The 24,132-nt window shown below is 40.2% G+C and overlaps 1 long non-coding RNA gene and 1 pseudogene across 2 annotated transcripts in view; both read left to right on the plus strand.

Moving 5' to 3' along the window:
* The window catches only part of LOC147584479 (uncharacterized), an 83,772-nt gene extending 60,382 nt beyond the window's left edge, over positions 1-23,390 (plus strand). For both annotated transcript variants that reach the window (XR_015255479.1, XR_015255480.1), the window contains 4 exons: positions 22,368-22,436; positions 22,541-22,612; positions 22,729-22,786; positions 22,953-23,390. This is a non-coding gene — a long non-coding RNA (uncharacterized LOC147584479). The remainder of the gene's footprint in view (positions 1-22,367; positions 22,437-22,540; positions 22,613-22,728; positions 22,787-22,952) is intronic.
* On the plus strand, positions 6,250-8,234 carry LOC112860681 (magnesium transporter NIPA2-like; annotated as a pseudogene).
* Positions 23,391-24,132: the final 742 nt, after the last annotated feature.

Below are 24,132 nucleotides of genomic sequence, written 5' to 3' on the forward strand. Positions count from 1 at the left end.
TATTTCAGGTAATAATGGCTTAGAATTTTCTGAAAGTAAGGTCAGATACCAAACCACAGATCCAATGATCTCAGGGAATCCCAAGCAGGAAAAATACCAAAAGTTCTACACTTAGGCATTTCACATTCACACTGCACAGAATAAAAGACAAAAAAATCTTATGTGGTGCCATAGAGAAAAAAACCACCTTTACTATAGAGCTTTAAGGGTAAAAATTACATCAGATTTCTGTTCAGAATTATGTAAGCAAGAAGAGAAAGGAGTAAAATATTTATAAAGTGTTGAAAGAAAAAAACAACCAAACTAGAATTCTGTATCCAGTGAAATTATCCTTAAATAGTAAGGTGAAATAAAGACTTTATCAGACAAAAATTGAGTGAGTTGTTTCTGGCAGACCTACCTTGCAAGATATGTTAAAAGAAGTTCTTTAGAAAGAAGGAAAATGATATAAGTTAGAAATTTGAGTCTATATAAAGAAAGGGTCTTTGAGAAATTAATGAAGGTGAAATAAAATCTTTTTCCCCCCAAAATAAAATCTTCTACTTGTCTATCTTAGACCTGGTCTAACAGATAAGTTTGTTCAAAGTAATAATAGCAGCAGTATATATTAGGTGATTATAGTTTATGCATAAGTGAAATGAATGACAGAAATGTTATAAGGGATGAAAGGGGAAAATTGGGAATACTCCATTATGAGGTATGTGCACCAACCATGAAGCAGTAGATCGTTACTTATAAGTGGACTTGAATTGGTTGCAAACTCTTAAGCAACCACTGAAAGTTCTTTTTAGAAGATGTGGCATGTTAACAGAAGATAAAAAATGGAATCATATAAAATGCTCAATTAAAACCAGAGAAGGCAGAAAAAGATTAGAAGACTAAGAAACGAAGAATAAGGGCAATGAATAGAATAACAAATATGGTATGTACTAATCCAACTATATTAAAAAACACTTTAAATAAGAATGATCAAAATTCACCAATTAAAAGACAGATACTATCAGAGTGGATTAAAAAAAAAACAGACCCAGGGGCGCCTGGGTGGCGCAGTCGGTTAAGCGTCCGACTTCAGCCAGGTCACGATCTCGCGGTCCGTGAGTTCGAGCCCCGCGTCGGGCTCTGGGCTGATGGCTCAGAGCCTGGAGCCTGTTTCTGATTCTGTGTCTCCCTCTCTCTCTGCCCCTCCCCCGTTCATGCTCTGTCTCTCTCTGTCCCAAAAATAAATAAAAAACGTTTGAAAAAAAAAAAATTAAAAAAAAAAAAAAAACAGACCCAACCACATATTGTCTGTAAGAAACCTGTTGTAAACACAGAGACACATATATAATAGAAGTAACATGTTGGAAAAAGATATACCAAGCTAACACTGATCAAAAAGAAGCTGAAGGGGATACCTGGCTAGCTCAGTCAGGAGAGCATGTGACTCTTGATGTTGATGTGAGTTCGAGCCCCACATGAGGTGTAGAGACTACTTAAATAAATAAAAAAACTTTTAAAAAAATAACAAAAGGAAGCTGAAGTCATTATATTGAATTCAGACAAAGCAGATTTCAGAGCAAAGATAATTCCAGTAATAAATAAGGGCATTATATAATAAGCTTATTCTTCAAGAAGACAGAACAAATCTGAATGTATGTGCTCCTGACAGTATAGTATCAAAACTCATGAAGCAAAAACTCATAAAACTTAAAGGAGAAATAGAAATATCTATTATTGTTAGACACTTCAATATGTTTCACTATCAGTAATCACAGAGGGAGCCAGCAGAGAATCAGTAATGACATAGTTGAACTGAAAAGCACCATCAGTAAGTTGAATCTAATTGGCATTTATAGAATACTTCATCCAACAAAGGCTACATATATATATTCTTCTCAAACTCACATGGAACACTCACCAAGATAGATCACATCTTCAGACTTAAAACACATCTTAACAAATTTAAAAGAATATAAGTCATACAAAGTATGTTCTCCGACCACAACAGAATTAAGCTAGAAATCAACAACAGAAAGAAACTGGAAAATTCCAAATTATTTGGAGATTAAGCAATGCACTTTTGAATAACATATGGGTCAAAGTAGAAGTCTTGAGAAAGTTAGAAATTTTAATCTAATGAAAATACAATTTATCAGATTTGATGCAGCAAAAGCAGTGATTGGAGGGATGTTTATAGCACTGAATATATATATATATATATATATATATATATATATATATATACACACACACACATATATATGTATATTTATATTAGAAGAGAAGAAAAATCTAAAATCAAGAATCTCAGCTTCTATCCTAGGAAACTGGAAAGAAATAAGAGCAAATTAAGTCAGAAGTTAAGAAAAATAATAATAAAAATTAGAGCAGACATCAATGAAATTGAACAGGAAAACAATAGAGAAAATCAACAAAGCCACAAGCTGATTATTTGGAAAGATGAATAAAATTGATAAGCCTCTAGACAGGCAATCAATAAAAAAGAAAATACAAATTACTAATATCAGAAATCAAAAAAGGGCCATCACTAGTGATCCTATGGGCATTAAAAGGGTAATGAAGGATAGGTTACATTTCTATACACCAGTAATGAAGCAGCAGAAAGAGAAATCAAGGAATTGATCGCATTTACAATTGCACCAAAAATCTAAGATACCTAGAAATAAACCTAACAAAGAGATAAAAGAACTATACCCTGAAAACTATAGAAAGCTTATGAAAGAAATTGAAGAAGACACAAAAAATGGAAAAAGATTCCATGGTGATGGATTGGAAGAACAAATATTGTTAAAATGTCAATACTACTCAAAGCAATGTACATATTCAATGCAATTCCTATCAAAATGACACCAACATTCTTCACAAAGCTAGAACAAATAATCCTAAAATGTGTATGTATGGGACCAGAAGAGACCCTGAATAGCCAAAGCAATCCTGAAAAAAAAAAAAAAAAAAAAAAAAAAAAAAAAAAAAAAAAAAAAAACCTAAACCTGGAGGCATCACAATTCCAGACTTCTAGCTGTATTACAAAGCTGTAATCATCCAGACAGTATGAGACTGGCATAAGAACAGACACATAGATCAACGGAACAGAATAGAAAACCCAGAAATTGACCCACAAAGTTATGGCCAACTAATCTTTGGCAAAGGAGGCAAGAATATGCAATGGAATAAAAACAGTCTCTTCAGCAAATGGTGTTGGGTAAAGTGGATTGCGACATGAAGAAGAATGAAACTGGACCACTTTCTTACACCATACACAAAACCAAATTCCAAATGGATGAAAGACTTAAATGTGAAACAGGAAGCCATCAAAATCCTAGAGGAGAATACAGGCAACAACCTCTTTGACCTCAGCCGCAGCAAGCTTCTTACTTGCCATGTCTCCAGAGGCAAGGGAAACAAAAGCAAACATAACTATTGGGACCTCATCAAGAGAAAGACTTCTGCACAGCAAAGGAAACAGTCAGCAAAACTAAAAGGCAATCTATGGAATGGGAGAAAATATTTGCAAATGATATATCAGATAAAGGGTTAGTACCCAAAATCTATAAAGAAGTTATCAGACTAGTACCCAAAAAACAATTCAGTGAAGAAATGGTCAAAAGACATGAATAGACACCTTTCTAAGGAAGACATCCTTGGGGCACTTGTGGCTCAGTTGGTTAAGCGTCTGACTTCAGCTCAGGTCATGAACTTGGGGTTCGTGAGTTCAAGCCCTACATCAAGCTCTGTGCTGACAGCTCTGAGCCTGGAGCCCATTCTGGATTCTGTGTCTCCCTCTCTCTCTGCCCTTCCTCCCCTCTCTATCTCTCAAAAATAAATAAACATTAAGAAAAAGAAGAAGACATCTAGATGGCTAACAGACACATGAAAAGATGCTCAATGTCACTTATCATCAGGGAAATACAAATCAAAACCACAATAAGATGCCACTTCACACCTGTCAAAAAGGCTAAAATTAACAACTCAGGCAACAACAGATGTTGGGGAGGATGCAGGGAAAGGGGACTCTTTTGCACTGCTGGTGAGAATGCAAACTGGTACAGCCACTCTGGAAAACAGTATGGAGGTTCTTCAAAAAAGTAAAAACAGAACTCCCTATGACCCAGCATTTGCACTACCAGGTATTTTTCCAAAGGACACAGGAGTGCTGATTCAAAGGGGACATGCACTCAGATGTCGATAGCAGATGTCAAAATAGCCAAAGTATGGAAAGAGCCCAAATGTCCATCAACTGATGAATTATCCATTCATCCATCAGATGTGGTGTGTGTATATGTATGTATACACACACAATGGAATATTACTCAGCAATCAAAAAGAATGAAATTTTGCTTTTTGCAACAATATGGATGGAACTAGAGTGTATTATGCTAAGCAGAGTAAGTCAGAGAAAGACAAATATGTGATTTCACTCATACGTGGAAATTAAGAAACAAAATAGATGAACATAGGAGAAGGAAGGAAAAATAAGATAAACACAGAGAGGGAGACAGCCCATAAGAGACTCTTAAATACAGAGAAAAAACTGAGGGTTGCTGGAGGAGTGTTGGGTGGGGGGATGGGCTAAATGGGTGATGGGCATTAAGGAGGGCGCTTGCAGGGATGAGCACTGGGTGTTATATGTAAGTGATGAATCACTAAATTCTGTTCCTGAAACCAATACTACAGTATATGTTAACTAACTTGGATTTAAATTTTATAAAAAAGTTTGGGAGGTCTTATTAATTACCATCATAAAAGGTACAGGACTAAAAATTTGAAACCTTGAATTATAGTCCCAGCTCTGCCACTTACCGGCTTTATAAACTTGGGCAGTTTACTTTCACATTATCATCTCAGTATTGTCATCAGATGAGAGGTTGGAAAGGACCCTGTGAATGCTGACATTGTAAGGATTCTAAAGATTCTCATATGGCATTTCTCAGCCAAAAATGACAGTTGTGGCGTTTGCAGAAGGAATGACCTCTGAACCCCCATGTCTCCCCTTATTTTCTACCCCATCTGCTTCTTCTGACTCACATTGGTCCCCTTTTCTCTCTTCCTCAGGCCCTCCTCTTCTGCCTGATTTTCCCTGTTCAGTTATTTCTGACAGAAGACAAAGGGCCTGTAATTGTCCAAGTAAATCAAAGGAGTTAGCTGATCACTGGGTTGTTAGAAGAAACAGCAGAATTTCTCCAGGTATGACTTGAGTCCATCTGAGTAGGTAATCTCTCTGCTAATCTCCTGTTCTTGCCATTTCCCATAAAATTTTTTATTTATTTATTTTGAGAGAGATGTGGAGAGGGGCAGAGATAAAAGGGAGAGAAAGAATCCCAAGAAGGTTTCATGTTTAGCACGTGGAGCCTGATGCTAGACTCAGTCTCACAACCATGAAATCATGAAGCCGAAATCAGGAGTCAGATACTCAACTGACTGAGCCACCCAGGCATCACACCATTTTCCATCTTGCATTTGATTCATGGTTACCTCTAGTCTGAAGCTTCCCATACTCAATTTTGGGGACACTGTCCTTGAAATGTCCTGAGCCCCACTTCTATGCGCCTTCCCACAGAAACCTACCCAGTCTGATTGTTGGTTGCCTCATCCTTTTTCCTCTGGGTCCACAAATGGCTGAGGGTTTAAGAGCATGAGCTAAGGAACTAGAAAGCCTGGGTGTGAATCACAGCTTTGCTACTTTCTAGCTTTCTGACCTTGAATAAGTTCCATATCCTCTTTGATCCTTAATTTCCTCATCTAGATACAGGTGCCGGATAAACTGCTTATTGTATCTTCACTTAGGTGCAGGCTTGGGAATACAGAGTTCCTAGACTGCCTTGAGGGTTGTCCACCTAGTTAACCCTGTTTGTTTTTTTACTGCCAGGTTGGTGACTATGGTATTGGAAGATTCTTTGAACCTCATTTGAATTATTTTTTGGTAAGGGCAAAATGTTACTCCTCTGAGCTGTGTTTAGAGTGGCAGGAGAAGGTCAGAGCTCATATGGAAGGTTTGTCTTCTTCTCATGGGGCCTCTAAATTATTAAAGATAAATCTTTAGGGACTGTTTTAAAATAACACCCCAGAAGAGAAAAAAAGCCTTTACCCCCTTCTCCTAATGTGATGATGTTTCCTTCAGCACCTGGAATTGAGATGACTTCTTGGGATGGAAAGTGATAGAGAACTGCCCTTGGTTCCTGAGACAGGGGTTAGGGGTCGCATGTCATCTCGGGCAGGTTCCCCTCGGTGCGCCCCCATGGAGGAGGCCAGATGCATATGGCTGCAGCCCTAGATGCTCTCACCTCCTCCTGTATGGCAAGGAAGGCACTGGCTGCGGGAGCTCAAGAGGGGGTGGCCTGTGCAGCCTGTGTGGGCATGTGAGTGGAGGTGATCAGGGCCAGATAGTGGAGGGGAAGCCTCATGGCCAGCCTCCAACTGGGGCTCGAGCTACTCTGCCTGGGTTTAAAACTTTAAATGAGAGTAAAGAGTAATATTTATAAGAAAATGGGAGTGAATAGTCATCTCTAAAACTTCTTTCAGCCTTTTTTCATAAGAGAGACCATATTAAACTTACATATTTGAAGACTGCATAATCCTGCCTCCAGCGCCAGTCATTTCTCTGTTTTGTGATCATTGTGACTCATAAGAACTTTTTCAGTAACGAATGAAGTGATCCAGGGGCATGGAAAATACAACTTTTACACTGTTCTGGGATTGGCTATGAGCTCCAGCATTTTCATTGGCAAGAGTTTCATTTTGAAAAAACAAACAAACAAAAAAACCCAACAGCAACAACAAAAAACAAAGTCTTCTGCAAGTTGCCAGGAAAGGCTCCAAGAGAGCAGGTCAAGGTGGCCATGCATATCTTAAAGAATCATTGTGGTGGGCTGGATTGCTATCAATGGGAGCAGGTGAGGTGGCCAACTTTGCTGCATATGCCTTTGCACCAGCCACCCTTGTGACTTCATTCATTAGGAGTTCTCAGCATCCCAGTAAGTGCATCCTTTCTTCATACACCCACTGTAAATGAAAGACATAATTTTCATGGGAAAATTGGTTGTTTGCTAAGTATTCTAGAATCTATAGTTATGGTCATTCATGCTCTAGAGAAGAGGAGATCAAGACTTTAAACGAAATGTCTCATAAGCTGGGAGATCCAGGTTTTGTAGTCTTTGCAACCCTTGTGGTCATTGTGTCATTGATATTAATCTTTGAGGTGGGACCTAGCCATAGACAGAAAAACATTCTTGTGTACATAGAGATCTGCTCCATAATCAGAGTGTTTTTGTTGTCTTGTGTTAAGGGCCTGAGCCTTGATATCAAAGAGATGTTTGCTGGAAAGCCTGTGTTGTGACATCTGGCCAGGATTCTGCTGCTGAGCCTTATAGTCTATGAGAGCACACAGATTAATTACCTGGGCAGGGCCCTGGGTATATTCAATACTTTCATTCTCACTTCAGTATATTACATATTTTTTACAACCTCAGTTTGAACTGGTTCAGCTATTCTTTTTTTTTTTTTTTTGAGAGAGAAAGAGACAGAGAGAGTGCACACACACGCTCATGAGTGGGGGAGGGGAAGAGATAGAGAGAAACACAGAACCTGAAGCAGGCTTCAGGCTCTGAGCTGTCAGCACAGAACCTGACATGGGGCTCAAACCTACAAACCACAAAATCATGACCTGAGCCAAAGTCAGACGTTTAACCAACTGAGCCACCCCGGTGCCCCATGTTTAGCTGGTCTTTTTAAGAAGTGGCAAGAGGGGCGCCTGGGTGGCGCAGTCGGTTAGGCATCCGACTTCGGCCAGGTCACGATCTCGCGGTCCGGGAGTTCGAGCCCCGCGTCGGGCTCTGGGCTGATGGCTCAGAGCCTGGAGCCTTTTTCCGATTCTGTGTCTCCCTGTCTCTCTGCCCCTCCCCCGTTCATGCTCTGTCTCTCTCTGTCCCAAAAATAAATAAACGTTGAAAAAAAAAAAAAAAAGAAGTGGCAAGATATGCCTATTGATGATGTCGATGGTACTTTGATGGTACTTTTACAATCATTGTGGGAATATTCTTGTTGCATGCCTCTAAAGATACCAGCTTTATTCTAGGTAGTCTCCCTTTGTCTTTTTGAAAGACAAAAAAGCAGTGAATGGCAATCTCTCTAACATGTATGAAGTTCTTAATAATAATGAAGGAAGCTTAACCTGTGGAATTGAAGAACACAGTGATGAAAATATCTCCTGAAGAAATGGAAATCTCACAGCTTTTTAAAAATTAGTGCAATTAAAAGATGAATCCATAATTGGATTATAAAGTGAATTTGAGTATCAGAATGTGACTGAAAAAGCATTGTTCTCAACAAATGTTCTCTAGAGACAATCTTTTTTAAAGTTTCACTGAAATTGACCAAGAAATTATTTTTCTTATATTTACATGTTGGTAGTTCTCTAAAATGACCTCATTACATGGCCAATTTCTATTGGCCTTGTATTAACATAGAGGTGTTTTAAATTTTCCTTTTGCCAAATCTAAGTGCATTGACAGTTTTAAGTCCATAAAAATGTTTTATTTTTTCATTGGTGATGACAGTCTGAAATGTACATTTGTCATCCCCACTCCATCAATCCCTGACCATTTGGAGGGTTTTTGATTTTAAAAAGAAGAAAATTTTCCTAATCATTATACTGTGATTTACCTTACCTATACAAATGATTTTAATTTTGAAATGTTAGCTTAAGAGAATCCTGTTATTAAATGAAGAATAACTCATTTACAAAAGTAAAAATGGTGGAGAGTTGCCCAGTGGAAATCTTTCTCATGCTATGACTTACCACCACACATTTGATGTTTTCCTATTCCTTGATGGCACCTTGCTAAACCAGTGCATCCTGCGTCTCTCAGGCAGTAGCCTGACTGATTTCATTCTTCACTTCCTCTAATTCCTTGATACCTGGAACCTTGATTACCATTTTACATCAGCTCTTATACTTTTCAGTATATTTTCATGAGTTACATTGTCACTTGTATATTCTGACAACTCTGGGAAATAAAGTCAAAAGATTAGTTCCTTAAATTTAGCTTATGTTATAATAAAAAGAAAAATTGAAACCATTAAAAAAAAAAGAAAGTAATAGAGAACTACACAGAATCCTTTGCTCCCACCTGTGGCCCCTCTTGTGCTAGGTTCCTCTGCCTCTCTGCAGGTGAGAGGCACTCACTTCTCTGTTGACATGAAGAGCACTGGAGTCTATTACTGTTAGCTCCAATACTTTAGCCCAGCACAGTTCACTGGTGTGGCTGAACCAAAAAGAAAGAAAAGATACACATTTTGTCCTTTGGGACAAAATTAGGAAACTAGACAACAAATGTTCTTTAGCAGATTTCATGTGCTGGTTATTGTCCTGGGAATTAGGGCTAGGAAAGCAGAGAAGACAGTACCATTCTCATAGAGAGACCATAGTGTTTTGTTTTGTTTTTTTTTTTTTTTTTGAGAGACATGCATATGAACAGCTACTTTCTAAATAATTGGAAAAGCATTAAAGGATGTATGTGTGCAGTGGTCCTGAGTCCCAGTGAATAGGCATACAACCTGAACATTCAGAGAAGTCTTCCTGGAAGAGCTAGCTCTAAGCTAAGACTGTTTCTTTAAACCTGTACCTTCATGAGACGATGTCCCTGTAATATAGTCTGAGGGCAACTCTCTCTGTAGTCAGAATGGACCCACTGGTTATGGGAATACGGGAAACCATATTCTTGGTGCTGCCAGGAACAGCTTTCACAGAGGAAAACACATAGACGTTGAAAGCAAAAGCCAGCCTTGTCCTATGGATAAGCTCCCTTTGTGATTCTAATAGGGAATCTTAACATAATTATGTTGTAAGATGGCCTACAGGACTGAAAGGGTAATTCCAGTCCCCACCCCAAGACTCCCTTCAAGGTTCTTCTTCCTACCCCGCTTGCCACATGCACCAAATTACTACTAATGCGGAAGTAACTACTATGAATAGTCCCCCATGCTTGCGCTCAGAACTCAGACCTCTGGAGAGCCATCTCCTCTGAGCCCACCAGGGTGAAATAAACCTCCTGCCTTCCAAGATATCTGAGTGCCTCTTGGTTCTTCCGCTGGGTGATCCAGACCAGGTTCCGTAACAATTCTAACTGAACTTTTCCTGACTTGACCAGCCCTAGGATAAAATGTTTTCTCAGGGTGGCATATACTCCTTTTTAGTCATCTTTTTTGATCCATTTCCTGCTTTGAGTTTTCTGTCTCCATCATGGACAAATGTATGAATTGGTGGTTTCTTCTGTGAATGTAACACTTAGTTCCTCTATTGGCCCTTCTTGCCTAGGTTCTCTTCTCAACTGCCTCTCTGATCATCTCCATCCTGAAAGGGTGAGGTGACCTCCATTTGGCTGTGATGAGCTTCTCTTTCTTACATCACATCTTTAACTATAATGTATGGGAAAGCAACTGTTTTTTGTGCTTAACTAGTTAAGTCTAAGACCTGCATATTCACTTTGACATAAATTTCACAGGGATTTGACACTGAGATTTTGGAGACTGATGAGACAGGGAATCAAGTGGCCACATTCATGAGTTATATAAGTATGATCAATACTGGATTGCCCTGTAGGCACACCAAGGAATTTATATTTTTAAAAACACACTAGAAGATTCTAATGATTAACCTGGTATTGTTATGCCCAGAATTCGTGATCCCCAAAGACCACCAGGGAGCCGAGTCCGATGCAAAAGCAAAGAGCCTTTATTCGAGCTAGCTTGAGCTCAATCCCCTATCTGCACCAACGCAATGGTGAGATACCGGAGAGAGAGAGCGAGTTTCAAAAGCACAAAGGTTTTATAGGGGTCTAGGGGCAGTTGGTGAGGTAATGGCTGTGGCCTCAGCCGATTGGCTGGGGAAGGGTCATGGCCTCGGCTGATTGGCTGGGGAAGGGTCAGAGTCCTGTTATGTAGGTCGCCGGGTGTTTTTTTTTAATTAAAAAAAAATTTTTTTTAAACATTTATTTTTGAGACAGAGAGAGACAGAGCATGAACGGGGGGAGGGGCAGAGAGAGAGGAAGACACAGAATCAGAAGCAGGCTCCAAAAATTTTTTTTAAACATTTATTTATTTTTGAGACAGAGAGAGACAGAGCATGAACGGGGGGAGGGGCAGAGAGAGAGGAAGACACAGAATCAGAAGCAGGCTCCAGGCTCTGAGCCATCAGCCCAGAGCCCAACGCGGGGCTCGAACTCACGACCATATCATGACCTAAGCTGAAGTTGGATGCTTAACCGACTGAGCCACCCAGGTGCCCCTAGCCAGGCATGTTTTGATCAGGAAGTTTGAACGGGTGAGCGGGAGGTTACTCAAGGGGAGGAGGCGTGGTCTGAGGTTTCTGCGATTTTCCCGGAAAGGGGCCATGTCAGGGACATAGTCACTCAAGGTGGAGGACTCAGAACAAGATGGAGTCGGCTGGCGTAGGTCCACTCTTTCAGTATAGGAGCTACCATCAATTATTAGAAGTAGAAGGAGAAAGAGGGAAAGGGAAGAGTCACAGAATTATTTGGGGGACTTTTCATATTACACAGCACTTCTTTATTATATTACTCCTTAGGTTGTCAGCCGCTTGAAGAGTAAAGATCTAGAACCATTTGTTTTGCCAATCAGGTGTGATTTTCTCTCTGGACTAAGACTAATTTTTTAATTCTTTTTTTTTTTTTAATATGAAATTTATTGTCAAATTGGTTTCCATATGACACCCAGTGCTCATTCCAACAGTGCCTTCCTCAATGCCCATCACCCACGCTCCGCTCCCTCCCACCCCCCATCAACCCTCAGTTCTCAGTTTTTAAGAGTCTCTTATGTTTTGGCTCCCTCCCTCTCTAACCCTTTTTCTTTTTCCTTCCCTGCCCACATGGTCTTCTGTTAAGTTTCTCAGGATCCACATAAGAGTGAAACATATGGTACCTGGCCTTCTCTGTATGACTTATTTCACTTAGCATAACACTCTCCAGTTCCATCCATGTTGCTACAAAAGGCCATAGTTCATTCTTTCTCATTGCCACGTAGTATTCCATTGTGTATATAAACCACAATTTCTTTATCCATTCATCAGTTGATGGACATTTAGGCTCTTTCCATAATTTGGCTATTGTTGAACGTGCTGCTATAAACATTGGGGTACAAGTGCCCCTAGGTATCAGCACTCCCGTATCCCTTGGGTAAATTCCTAGCAGTGCCATTCCTGGGTCATAGGGTAGATCTATTTTTAATTTTTTGAGGAACCTCCACACTGTTTTCCAGAGTGGCTCCACTAGTTTGCATTCCCACCAATAGTGCAAGAGGGTTCCTGTTTCTCCACATCCTCGCCAGCATCTCTAGTCTAGTCTCCTGATTTGTTCATTTTAGCCACTCTGACTGGCATGAATGTGTTATCTCAGTGTGGTTTTGATTTGTATTTCCCTGATGAGGAGCAACGTTAAGCATCTTTTCATGTGCCTGTTAGCCATTTGGATGTCTTCTTTAGAGAAGTGTCTATTCATGTTTTCTGCCCATTTCTTCGCTGGATTATTTGTTTTTCGGGTGTGGAGTTTGGTGAGCTCTTAATAGATTTTGGATAGTAGCCCTTTGTCCGGTACATCATTTGCAAATATCTTTTCCCATTCCATTGGTTGTCTTTTAGTTTTGTTGATTGTTTCCTTTGCAGTGCAGAAGCTTTTTATCTTCGTGAGGTCCCAGTAGTTCATTTTTGCTTTTAACTCCCTTGCTTTTGGGGATGTGTCAAGTAAGAAATTGCTGCGGCTGAGGTCAGAGAGGTTTTTTCCTGCTTTCTCCTCTAGGTTTTGATGGTATCCTGTCTCACATTCAGGTCCTTTATCCATTTTGAGTTTTTGTGAGTGGTGTAAGAAAGTAGTCTAGTTTCATGCTTCTGCATGTTGCTGTCCAGTTCTCCCAGCACCACTTGTTAGAGACACTGTCTCTTGCCCATCGGATATTCTTTCCTGCTTTGTCAAAGATTAGTTGGCCATACTTTTGTAGGTCTAATTCTGGGGTTTCTATTCTATTCCATTGGTCTATGTGTCTGTTTTTGTGCCAATACCATGCTGTCTTGATGATGACAGCTTTGTAGTAGAGGCTAAAGTCTGGGATTGTGATGCCTCCCACTTTGGTCTTCTTCAAAATTACTTTAGCTATTCGGGGTCTTTTGTGGTTCCATGCAGATTTTAGGATTGCTTGTTCTAGCTTCAAGAAGAATGCTGGTGCAATTTTGATTGGGATTGCATTGAATGTGTAGATAGCTTTGGGTAGTATTGACATTTTAACAATATTTATTCTTCCAATCCATGAGCATGGAATGTTCCATTTCTTTGTATCTTCTTCAATTTCCTTCATCAGCTTTCTATAGTTTTCAGCATACAGATCTTTTACATCTTTGGTTAGGTTTATTCCTAGGTATTTTATGCTTCTTGGTTCCATTGTGATTGGGATCAGTTTCTTTATTTGTCTTTCTGTTGCTTCATTATTAGTGTATAGGAATGCAACTGATTTCTGTACGTTGATTTTGTATCCTGCGACTTTGCTGAATTCATGTGTCAGTTCTAGCAGACTTTTGGTGGAGTCTATCAGATTTTCCATGTATCTGCAAAAAGTGATACATGTCATGTCATGTACATACATTTTCATGTCATCTGCAAAAAGTGAAAGCTTGACTTCATCTTTAACAATTTTGATGCCTTTGATTTCCTTTTGTTTGACTGCTGATGCTAGAACTTCCAACACTATGTTAAACAACAGCGGTGAGAGTGGACATCTCTGTCATGTTCCTGATCTCAGGGGGAAAGCTCTCAGTTTTTCCCCATTGAGGATGATATTAGCTGTGGGCTTTTCATAAATGGCTTTTATGATGTTTAAGTATGTTCCTTCTGTCCCGACTTTCTCGAGGGTTTTTATTAAGAAATGGTGCTGAATTTTGTCAAATGCTTTTTCTGCATCAGTTGACAGGATCATATGATTCTTATTTTTTCTTTTATTAATGTGATGTATCACATTGATTGATTTGCGAATGTTAAACCAGCCCTGTAGCCCAGGAATGAATCCCACTTGATCATGGTGAATAATTCTTTTTATATGCTGTTGAATTCGATTTGCTAGTATCTTGTTGAGAATTTTTGCATCCGAATTCATCAGGGATATTGGCCTGTAGTTCTCTTTTTTTACTGGGTCTCTGTCTGGTTTAGGAATCAAAGTAATGCTGGCTTTATAGAATGAGTCTGGAAGTTTTCCTTCCCTTTCTATTTTTTGGAACAGCTTGAGAAGGATAGGTATTATCTATGCTTAAAATGTCTGGTAGACTTCCCCAGGGAAGCCATCTGGTCCTGGACTCTTATTTGTTGGGAGATTTTTGATAACTGATTCAATTTCTTCACTGGTTATGGTCTATTCGAGTTTTCTATTTCTTCCTGCTTGATTTTTGGAAGTATGTGGGTTTGGAAGTGTTTAGGCATTTGTCCATTTCTTCCAGGTTGTCCAGTTTGTTGGCATATAATTTTTCCTAGTATTCCCTGATAATTGCTTGTATTTCTGAGGGATTGGTTGTAATAATTCCATTTTCACTCATGACTTTATCTATTTGGGTCATCTCCCTTTTCTTTTTGAGAAGCCTGGCTAGAGGTTTATCAATTTTGTTTATTTTTTCAAAAAACCAACTCTTGGTTTCATTGATCTGCTCTACAGTTTTTTTAGATTCTATATTGTTTATTTCTGCTCTGATCTTTATTATTTCTCTTCTTGTGCTGGGTTTAGGCTGTCTTTGCTGTTCTGCTTCTATTTCCTTTAGGTGTGCGGTTAGATTTTGTATTGGGGATTTTCTTGTTTCTTGAGATAGGCCTGGATTGCAATGTATTTTCCTCTCAGGACTGTCTTCGCTGCATCCCAAAGCGTTTGGATTGTTGTATTTTCATTTTCATTTGTTTCCATATGTTTTTTAATTTCTTCTCTAATTGCCTGGTTGACCCATTCATTCTTTAGTAGGGTGTTCTTTAACCTCCACGCTTTTGGAGGTTTTCCAGACTTTTTCCTGTGGTTGATTTCAAGCTTCATAGCATTGTGGTCTGAAAGCATGCACGGTATTATCTCAATTCTGGTTGAGGGCTATTTTGTGACCCAGTATGTGATCTATCTTGGAGAATGTTCCACGTGCACTCGAGAAGAAAGTATATTCTGTTGTTTTGGTATGCAGAGTTCTAAAAGTATCTATCAAGTCCATCTGATCCAATGTATCATTCAGGGCCCTTGTTTCTTTATTGACCATGTGTCTAGATGATCTATCCATTTCTGTAAGCGGGGTATTAAAGTTCCCTGCAATTACCACATTCTTATCAATAAGATTGCTTATGTTTGTGAGTAATTGTTTTATATATTTGGGGGCTCCCATATTCGGTGCATAGACGTTTATAATTGTTAGCTCTTCCTGATGGATAGACCCTGTTATTATTATATAATGCCCTTCTTCATCTCTTGTTACAGCCTTTAATTTAAAGTCTAGTTTGTCTGATATAAGTATGGCTACTCCAGCTTTCTTTTGACTTCCAGTAGCATGATAAATAGTTCTCCATCCCCTCACTTTTAATCTGAAGCTGTCCTCAGGTCTATAATGAGTCTCTTGTAGACAGCAAATAGATGGGTCTTGTTTTTTTATCCATTCTGATACCCTATGTCTTTTGGTTGGAGCATTTAGTCCATTTACATTCAGTGTTATTATAGAAAGATACGGGTTTAGAGTCATCATGATGTCTGTAGGTTTCATGCTTGTACTGATGTCTCTGGTACTTTATCTCACAGGATCCCCCTTAGGATCTCTTGTAGGGGTGGTTTAGTGGTGATGAATTCCTTCAGTTTTTGTTTGTTTGGGAAGACCTTTATCTCTCCTTCTATTGTAAGTGACAGACTTGCTGGATAAAGGAATGTTGGCTGCATATTTTTTCTGTTCATCACATTGAAGATTTCCTGCCATTCCTTTCTGGCCTGCCAAGTTATAGTAGATAGATCTGTCACTAGTCTTATCGGTCTCCCTTTATATGTTAGAGTGTGTTTATCCCTAGCTGTTTTGAGAATTTTCTCTTTATCCTTGTATTTTGCCCGTGTCACTATGGTATGTTGTGTAGAAGATCGATTCAAGTTAGGTCCGAAGGGAGTTCTCTGTGCCTCTTGGATTTCAATGCCTTTTTCTTTCCCCAGATCAGGGAAGTTCTCAGCTATGATTTCTTTAAGTACACATTCAGCCCCTTTCTCTCTCTCTCTTCCTCCTCTGAATCCCTATTATACGGATATTATTACATTTCATCACATCACTTAGTTCTCTAATTCTCCCCTCATACTCCTGGATTTTTTTATCTCTCTTTTTCTCAGCTTCCTCTTTTTCCATAATTTTATCTTCTAAATCACCTATTCTCTCCTCTGCCTCTTCAATCCAAGCTGTGGTCACCTCCATTTTATTTTGCACCTCATTTATAGCATTTTTTAGCTCCTCCTGACTGTTTCTTAGTCCTTGATCTCTGTAGCAATAGATTCTCTGCTGTCCTTTATACTTTTTTCAAGCCCAGCGATTAATCTTATGACTATTATTTTAAATTCATGTTCTGTTATATTGCTTAAATCATTTTTTGATTAATTCGTTAGCTGTCGCTACTTCCTGGAGTTTCTTTTGAGGAGAATTCTTCTGTTTCATCATTTTGGATAGTCCCTGGAGTGGTGTGGAACTGCAGGGCTCTTCCCCTGTGCTGTCCCAAGTAACTTGCATTGGTGGATGGGGCCGCAGTCAGACCTGATGTCTGCCCCTAGCCCACCGCTGGGGCCACAGTCAGACTGGTGTATACCTTATCTTCCCCTCTCCCAGGGCAGGACTCACTGTGGAGTGGTGTGGCCCCTGTCTGGGCTACTTGAACACTGCCAGGCTTGTGGTGCTGCTTCTATGGGATTTGTTGTATTAGCCGGGGTGGATCCACAAGGTGCACAGGGGTGGAAGGGGCAGGCTCAGCATGCTTTGCCTTTGGTGGTCCCCTGCAGGAGGGGCACTGCAGCACTGGGAGGGAGTCAGACCTGCTGCCAGAGAGATGGATCCGCAGGAGCACAGTGTTGGGTGTTTGCGCGGTGCAAGCAAGTTCCGTGTGGGGAACTGGTTCCCTTTGGGATTTTGGCTGGGGGTTGGGCTAGGGAGATGGCACTGGCGAGCACCTTTGTTCTCCCCTGAGCTGAGCTCTGTTGTTCAGGGCTCAACAACTCTCCCTCCCAGTGTCCTCTAACCCTCCTGCTCTCAGAGCAGAGCTATTGACTTATAACATTCCAGATGTTAAGTCCCACTGGCTGTCAGAACTCACTCCATCCGGCCCCTCCATTTCTGCAAGTCAGACTTGGGGGCTCTGCCTTGCTGGCCCCTCCACCACCCCAGCTCCCTCCCGCTGGTCCGTGTAGCACGCACTGCCTCTCTGCCCTTCCTACCCTCTTCTGTGGGCCTCTTGTCTATGCTTGGCTCTGGAGAGTCCATTCTGCTAGTCTTCTGGCAGTTTTCTGGGTTATTTAGGCAGATGTGGGTGGAATCTAAGTGATCAGCAGGATGCGGTGAGCCCAGCATCCTGCTACACCGCCATCTTCCTCCAGTCCTAATTTTTTAATTCTTAAAATAATTATTTTATTTTTGAGCTAATTTTTAAAATAAGCTATGAGGGAGGATAAAAACCTCAGGATTCATAGATACTTATGAATTTTTTCTATCGCCTTTTTTTCTCTACCCAAAATTGTACCAAATAATACTCAGATATTTTCACACTGCTCTTAAAATTTCTTAATTCCAAGGGTGCCTCGTGGCTCAGATTGAGTGTCTGACTTCAGCTCAGGTCATGATCTTGTGGTTTGTGGGTTTGAACCCCATGTTGGGCTCTCTGCTGTCAGCACAGAGCCTGCTTCAGATCCTCTTTCCCCCCCTCTCCTCCTCCCCTACTCATTCCCTCTCTCTCTCTCAAAAATAAATAAAATATTAAAAAAAGATTTCTTATTTCCAGAGTTATAGCATATTTATACCTCTACTTTTGTCAGGGACTTTTTCGGAGAATTTTACTCATAATTGGTGACTGCTTCAAAGAGGAAAGATTTCTGACTCATTAACCTTACTCATTCCTTTTGAAAAGAAATGATGAGCAATATTGATATTCAGTCATACTCCTTTACTCAATTTGAAGTTGGTACCATATGAAGATCCTTCTCTTTTCCTTTAACAATAGCATCATTGATAAACAAAAACAAACAAAAACAAGACAAAACCGTGACTTGGACAAGGAGGTGTTTTTTTGTTTTTTTAAGCATTTTATAATTTGACTTAAATAAAAAAAACTACAGTGGCATTTCTTAATCAGTGTGAGGCCTCAGGTGATTTGGGCAGGAGTTTTCTTTCAGGAATATTTTGAACATGACCATTTGTTCAGATTGTTGCAGTGCGTGCTAATAGTTTGGAAAACGGACATGGATAGTCTATTTTAGTACAATGGACAATAGTCACAATAATGAATTTCCTGTCATCTCCAAGATAAATTAGGGGAAAAAGTCATTAATTACAAAATGAGCATAGGGAATTTTATGCCTCTTTAAGTGTTCTGCTTCCAGAACACTTTTGTGCTAGTGTCTTTGTGTTGTAAATTTATGGTTTTTCATGAAACTTTGGGAGTTTTTGGCTATTACTTCTTCACATGTTCTTTATGTCTCTTTTTCTTTCTTCTTTCCTTCTAAGACTCTGGATGGTTTCCCACAGGTCCCTGAAGCTCTTTTAATTTTTCTTCATTCTTTTTCTTTCTGTTCCTCAGACTGGATAATTGCAAGTGGTATTTCTTCATGTTTGCTGATATTTCTTCTGTCAGGTTATATATGCTGTTGAGAGGGGCGCCTGGGTGGCTCAGTCGTTGAGTGTCCGACTTCAGCTCAGGTCATGATCTCACAGCTCGTGACTTCGAGCCCCACGTTGGGCTCTGTGCTGACAGCTCAGAGCCTGGAGCCTGCTTCGGATTCTGTGTCTCCCTCTCACTCTGTCCCTAACCCACTCGCATTCTGTCTCTGTCTCTCTCAAAAATAAATAAACATTATATATATGTATGTATGTGTATATATATATATATATACATATATATGTATGTGTATATATATATATATATATATATATATATACATATATACACACACACACACATGCTATTGAGAACTTCTAATTAATTTTTAAAATTTCAGTTGTTGAACTTCAAGATTTCAATTTTTTTGAAGAGTTTTGTCTTTTTATTGATATTCTCTATTGGTGACACATCATTATCATACTTTCTTTTAGTTCTTTAGACATGGTTTCCTTTTGTTCTTTGAGCATGTTTAAGGTAGCTGATTTAAAGTCTTTTCCTAGTCTGGGTTGCCTGGGTGGTTCAGTCAGTGAAGCATCTAACTCTGGGTTTTGGCTCAGGTCATGAACTCACGGTTTGAGTTTGAGCCTCATGTGGGACTCTGTGTTGACAGTGCAGAGCCTGCTTGGGATTTTCATGCTCTTTCTCTCTCTCTCTGTCTCTCTGTCTCTCTCTCTCTCACTCTGTGTCTCTTTTCCCCACTCCCCTGCTTATGTTCTCCCTACTCCCCTCCCAAATAAATTAAAAAAATAAACAAACATTAAAAAAAATTTTTTAAGTATTTTCCTAGTCCTCAGAGATGGTTTCTATGGATTGTTTTCTTTCATGTGTATGGGCCATCTTCATGTTTCTTTGCATGTCTAGTAATTTTGTTGAAAATTGAGCAATGTGTTAGTATGCAAATCAGACTCTCCCAATCCCCCAGGTTTGTTTGTATTGTTACTTATTTTAAGTTTTCTTGTTCAGTGACTTTCCTGAGATAAATCTGTAGTCTTTATTCATTGTTCCCTCTGGAGACTCATTTCCTACTTTTTTGAAAATTGTGGTAAGATACATAGCATAACATAAAATTTACCATCTTAGCCATTTTAAAGTTTACAGTTCAGTAGTGTTAAATATACTTACATTTTTGTGCAATTGGTTTCTTACTTTTTGCAGTTTCTGGAGTCTTCCTGCATGCCTTAGCTCATGACATTCTTCTCCACCTTTAAAGCCAGCAATGTAATATTTTAAATTCTTCCTCTGACTGACTTTTTGCTTCCCTCTTCCACATTTTAAGAACTGCTGTGATTACATTGGGCCTATGTGGATAATCTGGGATAATTTTATCTTAAAGTCATTTTATTAGCAACATTTATTCCACCTGCAACTTTAACTCCCATTTGCCATGTAGTATGTCATATTCATTTCTAGGGAGATATGTGGGGGGAATATTAATTTGTCTACCACACCCCTGTATCCCCCAATTACCTGGGATATTTCACTAGCCATTGCATTCCTTTCCACTCATATCCCATCCCAATTTACCATTATAAAAGTGTGAACAAATATAACACTACATCATACCAGGAGATATCAATATTCCAGCTATCATTATTGATGGGGTCTTCACTGCTAGTCACCAGAAAGATGATCCAGTGCCAAAACCCCATTTTAAAATCTGTCTAAGGACCACTTGGTACCAACTGATTTTAGGTCAGTTTGCCTAGGTAAAGACTCTGAACTGGAGATTTGCATTTTGGAGTAACATCTGTAAGGCGCTGGGAGAAACAGGGCTGAATGGTACAATAAGGTAAACTATGATGCAGTTGGAACTTAGACCCACAGTCAGTCCCATAAGGAGCACTTGAACTGGGAATGCCCTTTACAATTGCCCTAAATTGAGGCAATTGAATGCAGGTCAAACATTGAATGCAGATCCTCCCAGGGCTGTTGGATAACTGTAGCTGAGACATTTCTCTTCAGATAAAGGCAATGTCCAGAAAGGAACATAGCTCTGGGCCCCAGCAACCCATACTCCCAGCAGCTTCAAGAATGACTAAGTACCTCAATCCAGAAAGAAGCATCTGGATGGCTCATCACCCTGTCTACATCATAGACTTCATTGTGTGAGCTCTGGGCTGATTGGCCAAAAGGAGGCAGAGAAAAGGAGAAGTATTAGATTTCAAGGGGCAGAAGAACATGAATTAATATATGTCCAAAATAATCTTTCTTTTCAAAGTAATCCTGGCAAGAAAGCATTGGATCAGCTTCTCCTGGGGCAGTTACAGACAAAACGTGGCCCAGTGATTCTCCTGGTGCTATTTCTTGCTGCCAAACCTCAGAGAAGGGTAAAGTGGGCCAAGTAGTGTCTCTAGAACCTTTCTCATGGATCCCAAGAAAGAGGCAGTTGGAAGAAAGCTAGGGGCCTTTGCTTGAGGCCTGCAGAGGTGAGCTGAAGGGCCAAGGTACCAATATAAGAAAGGGAAAGCAACAGGATTTTACGAGCTAGGGACCAGATAGTACTGTAACCCATGGATATTATGTGAATCCTGATGTTTATGGGAACAGAATGATGGTCAGTCCAGATAAGTGTACCTTTAAAATAATGAATTAGCTGGCTGAGAAGTGTAAAATGAGCACTGGCTTAAGTATTGTCCACTTGGACTCTGGCAATGACTCCTTTAAAGTTAAGACTCCAGTAAAGATCACTGGCCTCAGTGTCTTCCTCTGGCAGTCTCAAGACCCCTTCCATGTATATGAATGCAGTGGTCAGTCCTTCTGACAGACGGAGTATGTTGGGTCAGAAGCAAAGTTGAAAACCATACTGCACACCTGAGAGCTCTCAACTATGAGGCAGGGAAGGCATGTGGCTCTTTTATTTGTCACTGTGTGCCAGGATTGGAGATTGTTTTACTGCATAGTAAGTGATAATGAATCCTTTTGGAGCAAAGGATGAGCACCTCTGCCAGGTTGAGAGCTTTAAGAGATAGGGGAGTTAAAGGTACCTGGGTGGCTCAGCCAGTTAAACATCTGACTTTGGCTGGATTCATGATCTCAATTTGTGAGTTCAAGCCCTGCGTCGGGCTCTGTGATGACAGCTCAGAGCCAGGAGCCTGCTTTGGATTCTGTGTCCCCCCTCTCTCTCTCTGCCCCTCCCTGCTTATGCTCTCTCTCTGTCTCTTTCTCTCTCTCAAAAATAAATAAACTTAAAAAAAAAAGAGGGGAATTAGGGCTGGGGGAAGGACCTACAGGGACAGTATTAACAGAAACCAAACTGTTCTAGGAAACACTTCTCCCTTCTTGGGAGAGAAAGGCCTCAGAGTCAATAATCAGAAAGTACTTACCCAACTTGATCTTCATTGAGGGCTGGCCATTTGTGGTGGTGAAAAAAATAGCATGGTGCACACCGCCTCCTGTGTGGATCAAGTGGCATATAAAGTCTGAGAGCCTCAGGTGAGAAGGGTCAACCATTGTGCTTTGTTTTCTCAGATGAGTGATGCAGAAGCTGGTGGTGCCACTGTCTTACCAGACATGGGTGGTATGATTTTGCCCAAGAAGGTAAGTTTTATTCTTTGTAGGTCACTGGTTGCTTCGGGGCTCTGCCCTTGTCCATTCCCTGACCCATTCCTTGGCTTACTTGACTGTGACTGTGATGTCCTCAGGAATGTCCAGCCTAGACTCCAACCTTGTGGTCCCTACTTGGGGTGAATGAGCAGGAGCTCCTTCAAGGACAGGTTTGTTTCCAGATTATTCATCACAATAGTAAGGGTAGATGCTACTTGGGAAGTGTTCCTGAACTTGCAGAGCTCTGTCCCCTTGTACAGAAGCAAGTAAGAATGTTTTCTTTCAGGTTAGAGTTTCAGGAGCACTCCGTGGTTAGGTCCCAGAGACTTTGTGGAGCTGAGATGGTGAGTATATGGAGCTAAAGACTTTCCCTGAATAAAAACAAATCCCATGCTCATCACACATGGCATCTTCTTTGGAATCCAGAAATTGTGTCTTTCAGGGACCCTCTGTGATTTGTTCCCTCAAAACCAGCTCTAGGATGTGTTTTAATAGGCCATTTCTTTCCAGGAGACAGCCTTGTTTGGATATAACCTTCTGAGGAGTGGGAAAGGTGACCACCTAATGAGATTCTGCCTGCCATGTGCTTTTGGGCTGTAAGTGGGGTGAGTAGTCTAAAATGTGAGGTTAGGCATGGCAGTCTCAGACTGGGTGGTTGGTCCTAGATTCTGAGCTGGGATTAAACTGTTGCCAAGTTCTGATAAAGCCAAGACAGTTTACTTGTGTAGAATTTTCTACACTAACCATTTTAGAAACCTCTTTCATCCATCAGCCCTTTACCCACTCAGTTGGTTGAGAGTACCAAGACAGCTGATTGAGTGCCACTTGAGTACTCTGAGAATACTGTGGGAGTCCGGTGAAGACATTTTGAATAGGACTGTCAAGAAGAGTGGATCCTTGCAGTCTGGCAAGGGGTAAGGGAGCAGTGGATGGGGGAGAACTAGAATCAGAGAGAAAGAGGTGTCCCAGGCAAGCTAGGCCTCCATGGAACAAGGACCACGCTAAAATTGGCATCATAGATGTGGGAACCAGCTGCTTTTATCACTGGATAAGGGAAGACACAGGGGCCAGAAGATGAGGCTTGAGTCTGAGACCAAACTGCAGAGGGTAAAGCTTGAACTTTGTTCTGGAAGCAGCTGTGGTGAGCCATGAAGAGGCTTGAACCAAGATGTGACAAGAAGTGATTGCAAAGAGACAAGTTGATACCCTCCTAGAGAGTTTTAGGGATAATAATGATAGGTTCACAGAAATTCAGCAAAAGGGAATTGCTGACTTCAGGGGGGGAAAGTTATATAAGAAATGTCAGTATACTCTACTAGATGGCTCAGGTGTGAGCACATTTATGTGACATAATAATGTAAGCATTGAATATCATTTTAATTAAAACTTGTAATTTAACTATTGGGGAATGAGAAAGGGAAATATATTTTTGGCGTGGTGTTAAAAATTCCAAATCTCCATCTTCCATGGTAGACCATAAATATATTAGATCTAAAATTGAAAGTCAAGAAATAGCATTATTGGTACTGTGTTTAGAAAAATGAGGATAAATATCAAAAGAAGCAAGTTAAAAGGTTGAATGTGCTCTGTAGGTGGGATTGGTGGTGGAAGGGGAAGGTGAGATATTCCTTTGTACTACTGCTTGATTTTTTTCAACTAACTACAAGTATTAGGTAATTTTTTCATATAT

This window comes from Puma concolor, chromosome A1, assembly GCF_028749965.1.
Source record: "Puma concolor isolate L17-30 chromosome A1, mPumCon1.1.hap2, whole genome shotgun sequence".
NCBI classification, from domain to species: domain Eukaryota; kingdom Metazoa; phylum Chordata; class Mammalia; order Carnivora; family Felidae; genus Puma; species Puma concolor.